Source organism: Chiloscyllium plagiosum, chromosome 27 (assembly GCF_004010195.1).
Source record: "Chiloscyllium plagiosum isolate BGI_BamShark_2017 chromosome 27, ASM401019v2, whole genome shotgun sequence".
Lineage (NCBI taxonomy): Eukaryota > Metazoa > Chordata > Chondrichthyes > Orectolobiformes > Hemiscylliidae > Chiloscyllium > Chiloscyllium plagiosum.
In genome coordinates, this window is record NC_057736.1 from 51,496,091 (window position 1) to 51,502,617 (window position 6,527).

General features: G+C 41.8%; 1 protein-coding gene across 1 annotated transcript in view; it reads right to left on the reverse strand.

Annotated features, from left to right (window-relative positions):
• The window catches only part of LOC122563779 (chloride anion exchanger-like), a 77,340-nt gene extending 73,607 nt beyond the window's left edge, over nt 1-3,733 (reverse strand). The window contains exon 1 of the mRNA XM_043718003.1: nt 3,632-3,733. The gene's annotated coding sequence lies outside the window, so the exon portion shown is untranslated. The remainder of the gene's footprint in view (nt 1-3,631) is intronic.
• Nucleotides 3,734-6,527: the final 2,794 nt, after the last annotated feature.

Genomic DNA, 6,527 nt, shown 5'->3' on the forward strand with positions numbered 1-6,527 from the left:
ACTGTAGTAAGTTGCTTTGTCAAGCAAGTTGGAGGTATTAGTGATCTGGAGAGAGTGGTGAATTAGAGAGAGCAACAAGTTGCAGAGGTTAGTGATTTGAAAAGAGTAATGACTTAGTGAAAATAGCAAGTTACAGTGAGTCGGAGAGAGTAGCAAATTATTGTGAGTTATAGTGAGTTGGAGAGGAAAGGGAATCACAGAGTAACATGTTAGAGAGAGTATTGAAATGGAGAGAGTAGTAAGTTGGATAGGGTAGCAAGTTGGAAAGTATAATGATTTGGAGATGTTGGTAAATTGGCTGGACTAGCAAGTTTAAATAAGGTAATGAGTTGGAAAGTAGTAAGTTGGACAGAGCAGAGAGTTGGAGAGACTCATGACTGGAGGGTGCAGTAAACTGGAGAGAGTAATGAGTTGAAAGGGTGATGGAGCTAGAGAGAGTTGGAGAGAGTCACATGTTGGAGAGGACAGTGAGTTAGAAAGAATGGTGACTAGGAGGGATTAGTGCGCTTGAGAGAGTAGTGAGTTAGAGAGTCTAATGATATGCTGCTGGTCACAGGCTTCCAAACATCATGACAACCCTCCATCATTCTTCGCTTCCTATTTGCAAATACTTTTAGATCCAGATTACCAATAGGATGCATAAAATAAGGTCTTTTTAGTTGGACAAGGTAGAGATTTAGGGAGAATAACAAATTGGCCAGAGTAGTGAGTTGGAAAGGGCATCTGGTTGGAAATGGTAGTGAGTTTAAGAGGGTAGTGAATTGGAGAGAGTAGAGAGTGGAGAGAGTAGCATGTTGTAAATGATAGTGAGCTGGAGAGAGTAGAAAGTCAATGAGACTTGTGAATTGTAAATGGTAGTGAGCTGGAGTGAGCAGAGAGCTAGAGAGAGTTGGAGAGATAAAAAGATGGACATAGTAGCAAGTTGAAGAGATTAGCACATTGATGCATTTAGTGATCTGAGGAGAATTATGAGTTGGTGAGAATAGTGAGCTGGAGACAGCACAGAGTCGCAGAGGGTAATGATGTGGAGAGACTAGAGTAGCGGGTTGAGAGGGTGGCAAGTTGGAGAGTGTTGTGAGGTGAAGATAGCAGCAATTTGGAGAGATTACTGAGTTGGAAAGAGCAGCAATGTGAAGAGAGTAGTGAACCAGAGAGGGTGGTGAGCTGGCGAGAGTAGTAAGTTGGAGAGAGTAGTAGGCATCTTAAGAAAGTAGTGAATTGGAGAGTGTAGTGATATGGAGAGAGTAGTGAGTTGGGGTGGGTAATGAGCTGAAGGGAGCAGTAAACTGGAGAGAGTAGCTAGTTGGAGTAGTGAACAGGAAAGGGTAGCAATTTGGAGAGAGTAGTGAGTTGGAGAATGTTGTGAGCTGGAGAGAGCAGCAGGTTGGAGAGGGTAATGAGGAGTTGGAGAAAGTAGTGAGTTGGACACATTTGTGAGTTAGGAATGATTAAATAAAAATTGATGGGGATATTTAGCGTAGGGTGTTGGGGAGATCTGTTAGCTGGAGCGAGCAGCAAGTTGGAGAGGGTAGTGAGTTGGAGAGGGTAATGATTGATGAGCGTAGTAAGCTAGAGAGTTTAGTAAACTGGACAGAGTAGTGAGTTGGAGAGAATAGTGAGCTAGAGATGTTAGAGAGCTGGAGAGAGTAGTGAGTTGCAGAGAGTAGCAAGATGGAGAGTCTGTCCAGTTGGTTGCGCTTTGGTGGGTCAGTGTGGACTTGTTGGGCTGAAGGGCCTGTTTCCACACTGTAAGTAATCTAATCTAATTAAAGCTGGGTACTGGGGGTAAACTCTCCACTGATTGGAGTCATACCTGGCACACAAGAAGTTAGTTGCGATTATTGGGGGTCAGTCAGCTCATCTCTAGGACATTTCTACAGGAGTTCTTCAGGGTAGCACCCTAGGCAAAGCCATCTTCAGCTGCTGAATCAATGACCCTCTCTCTGTCATGCCCTCAGAAATGGGGATATTCACCAATGATTGCAGAATGTTCAGAACTGTTCATGACTCTTCAGACTACTGAAGTAGTTAATGTTCAAATGATACAAGACTGGACAATATCCAGATGACAAGTGGCAAGGGCTGACAAGTGACAAATATTAGTTGGGCAAAAGGCTCTGACCATCTCCAGTAAGAGATAATATAGCCACCACCCCTTGACGTTCAATGGTTTTACCATCATCGAATCCTCTACTATCAACATCCATTGACAAGAAACCCAACTGGACACACCAAATAAACACAATGACTACAAGAACTGGTCAAAACTTAGGAAGACTGTGGCAAATAATACAATTGCTGACTCCCCAAAGCTTGTAGACAATCTACAAGGCATAAGGAAGGATTGTGATGGAATATTCCTCTCTTGCCTTGATTGATGCAGTTCCAACAATACTCACAAGGCTTGACATCATCCAAGACAAAGCAGCCAGCTTGATTGGCACCGTGTCAACAAATATCCACTTCCTCCATTACCAATGCTTAGTAACAGCTGTGTGTATGATCTACAAGATGTACTGCATAAATCTACCAAACATCCTCAGACAAAACCTTTAAAACTATCTAGAAGGACAAAGGCAGCATATACTTGAAAACGCCACCAAGTTTACCTCTAAGCCACTCACTTTGCAATATATTGTCATTACTTTCACCATCACTAGGTCAAAATCCTGGAATTCCATCCCTAACCACATTGTGGAAATATGTACAGCACATGGACTGTAGTGGTTCAAGAAAGCAGTTCGACACCACATTCACAAGATCAACTCGAAACAGGCAATAAATACTGGCCAGATAGCAATGCCCACATCCCATGAATGAACAAAATAGATGGGAGAAACAGCACGAAGACAAGAAACCATAGTTCAGTGTTTTCAGGTGCAGATATATATTTGATAAAATCCTTGTATTGTTAGTATGGAGAAAACTTTTTAGGTGAGTACAGTGAATGTTGTTATAGGAATACAGTGGATGTTACAGGGAAATCAGTGAATGTGGCCCAGGGTAGTGGCTATAAATGTTTTGTGGAATACAATGAATATTCTTACTGGGAATTTAGTGGGTGTGGTGCACAAGACTTCCAAAACGCTTTTACGGAAGCAAATGTGGGAGGATTAATGGGGATCTAGAGTTAGTGGGAGAAAGACAAATTCTAATTATTGGACTAGCCATTTAAATATGATGGCTATCAGAGCAGTTCAACGCTATTGTATAATGTAACTCCTGAGTCCAAAGGCCAGCATCTACAAAGCACAAGTCAGGAGTGTGGTAGGAGGAGGTTGGAGTGGAGCATAACCATTGGCATGGACTGTTTGGGCGGAATGGCCTATTTAAGCAATGTTTACCCTGCGGAATATTTTGGTCCCCATTGTGGGGATACTGAGGACAGCAGATTCACCCACTCCCCTGCTAATCCAAAGCCAACCGTGTAATGGAATGGTTAATTGTACACTCCAGCTCCAGGACTTTGCATTTACAATGATGAGAACTGGACAAACAGAAAAGAAATTACTGCATTTAACATTTTATGAGATTTTACATTTCTGCTATAAATTAATTCTGAACAACCAGTTTGCGCAACAACAAATGCACTGTACAGACGAAATCATAGCAATATCAGAGAAGATGTTACCTGTGGTATTCTGATGAATACAAGTGACGACAAGCTCTGAGGGTGTATGGCGGAGGATGCAGTCTCCTTAAGTGAAACTGATTAGACTCTTTTATAGTGTTTAAAGACAAATCCTTTCTACTACAGCTATAATAATTAACCACAAACAGATTCCAATTGAGATTTGAAGTTAGATATTCAAGATGCGAGGAAGGAGTCTGTCTTGCAGTTTATTGAACCATCTCTCAGCAACACCCATTGTTTTATGACAAGGGGAAAGAAAATCAGATTAAGTAAACAGAAAAGGAACTGATCACCTTGATTGGATTGGAGTGAGGAAAGAGAAAGATTAACTGAAAGTGTGAGAGAAGGGCAAATCACTATAATTTATTCGTAGGATTTGAGAAGGACCTTGCTGATAAGAATGAAGATTTATCTTAACATTGCTATTTCTGGCCTTGCTAATTGCTCCATTGTTTCCATTCAATGATCCAATAAGAAGTGATGTCAACAGGCAACAGTACTGAGCAGAGGGAAGTGAGGCAGGTGAGCACACATTCCCAGAGATGAACGTCTGAAGGGATCAAAGTAGGGAATTAAGGTCACAATAAACTGAAGGCACACGGACCTTCAAAACACAATCATTTTTTAATACATTAGGCTGATATGCATCCTCATGGAAGCACAACTTGCCAAATTAAATATTTTGCAAATAATTCTGCACTAAACAAGAAGCATGGCGCAAAACTCATCAATGCTCCTTCAACAACAACTACAAATCCATGACCACTTCCACCTAGAAGTACAAGACAGCAGATACATGAGAACACCACCATCTGTAAGTTCCACCCAAGCCACTCCCTATCCTGACTTGGAAATATAGAACATAGGAGAAAATGAGGTCTGCAGATGCTGGAGATCAGAGCTGAAAATGTGTTGCTGGAAAAGCACAGCAGGTCAGGCAGCATCCAAGGAGCAGGAGAATCGACGTTTCAGGCATGAGCCCTTCTTCAGGACTCCTCCTTGAATGCTGCCTGACCTGCTGCGCTTTTCCAGCAACACATTTTCAGCAATATAGAACATATAAACAGCACAGAACAGGCCCTTTGGCCCACAATGTTGTGCTGAGGTTTAATCCTAATGTAAAACATAATAACTTAGCCTATACACCCCTCAACTCACTGCTATCCATGTGCATGTACAGCAGTCCCTTAATTGTCCCTAATGGCTCTGCTTCCACCGCACCGCTGGCAACGCATTCCATGTTTTCACAACTCTCTGCGTAAAGAACCTACCTCCTTTATACCTTCCGCCTAATATCTTCAAACTATGACTCCTTGTACCAGTCAATCCTGCCCTGGGGAAAAGTCTCTAGCTATTGACTCTATCTATTCCACTCATTAACTTGTATACCTCGATCAGGTCTCCTCTCTTCCTCCTTCTCTCCAGAGAGAAAAGTCTGATCTTATTCAACTTTTCTTCATAAGGCAAACCCTCCAGTCCAGGGCAGCATCCTGGTAAACCTTCTTTGCACCCTTTCCAAAGCCTCTGTATTTTTCCTATAGTAGGGCGACCAGAACTGGACACAATATTCCAAGTGTGGTCTCACCAGGGACTTGTAGAACTGTAGCAAAAACCTCACGGTTCTTAAGCTCAATCCCCCTGTTAATGAAAGCCAAAACACCATATGTTTTCTTAATAACATATTGCCATTCATTTAGTGCTTCTGCTAAGCGATATTCAACATGGAGGAGCACTGATTCATCAGTTGGGGGGGGCGGGGGAAGGGAGGGGGTGTAGTGGGATGTGGTAACAGGGATGTGTTTGCTATTGTCAAAGACAGGTTGCCCATCAAATTTCATTCCCTTTTGCAGGCTTTGTAGAAATGACACGACTGAATCACTTGCTAGGCCATTACCAGAGAGCAATTAAGAGCTAACCATTTTGCTGTGGGTGTGGAGTTGTATAGTGTGACGGTTTCTTTCCCTAAAGGATATTAGTGAACCAGATGGATTTTTAAGAAAGTTGTTTCATGGTGACGATTTGACTTATGACTCATCATATCTGCCATGGTGGGATTCAAACCTGGTACCTCAGGACACTACCTGGACCTTTGGATTACTAGTCTAACAACAATATAAGTCAGTCATTCACTTCCACTGAGGTTTAAACAAAGCAACATTTTAAAAAGTCTCCAGCCACATCTCTTTCAGAGAAGAGTTCATTCCAAAGAGACATCACACAACAAGTAAATGGGTAATGGCCTGACGTTAGAAGTCACTTCATTCGTCAACCTTCGTCACCCATTAGCGCCCTTTCACTCTCCATCCTAGGTGCAATAGACACAAAGGATTGTTAAGAAATAAATGACAATGAATGAAATATAGTTGTTCTCAAGATAATGGGCAAAGACCTGCCCGTGGTGACACAACAGCTGAACGTTGAGCAAGTGAAATCTCATTTTACTCAGGAAAATGGTAGATTTGATGCAAGTGAGGCATTCTGCACCATGATCAAATTTCAATCTGTGTGAACCCTTGTGTTCACTCCATCAACTTGTCACTAGCAAAAGGAAATGAGATGAAGCTGTTTCTGCGTTCAGAGACTCAGTAACCTCATCCATTCAGCAGTGTACTTCATATTGTAAGATGTTCCTTATACCTTGGAGGAACTAAATGTACAAACGTTAAGAGGCAAAATCAGCAAGACAGTGGTAGGCAATGCAGTTCTTACCTTACATTCAGGTTGCAGTTATGGTTTCAGCAATTGGCAAGAACAATTTATATTTACATAACACCTTGAAAATACGAAACTGACCAAAGTATTATTATGTGGGGACAGCAAACTAAACCAAATAAACTTCCCTATCTTTGGATTCACATCACAATAAAATTAAACCATTCAATGACCCTCAAGA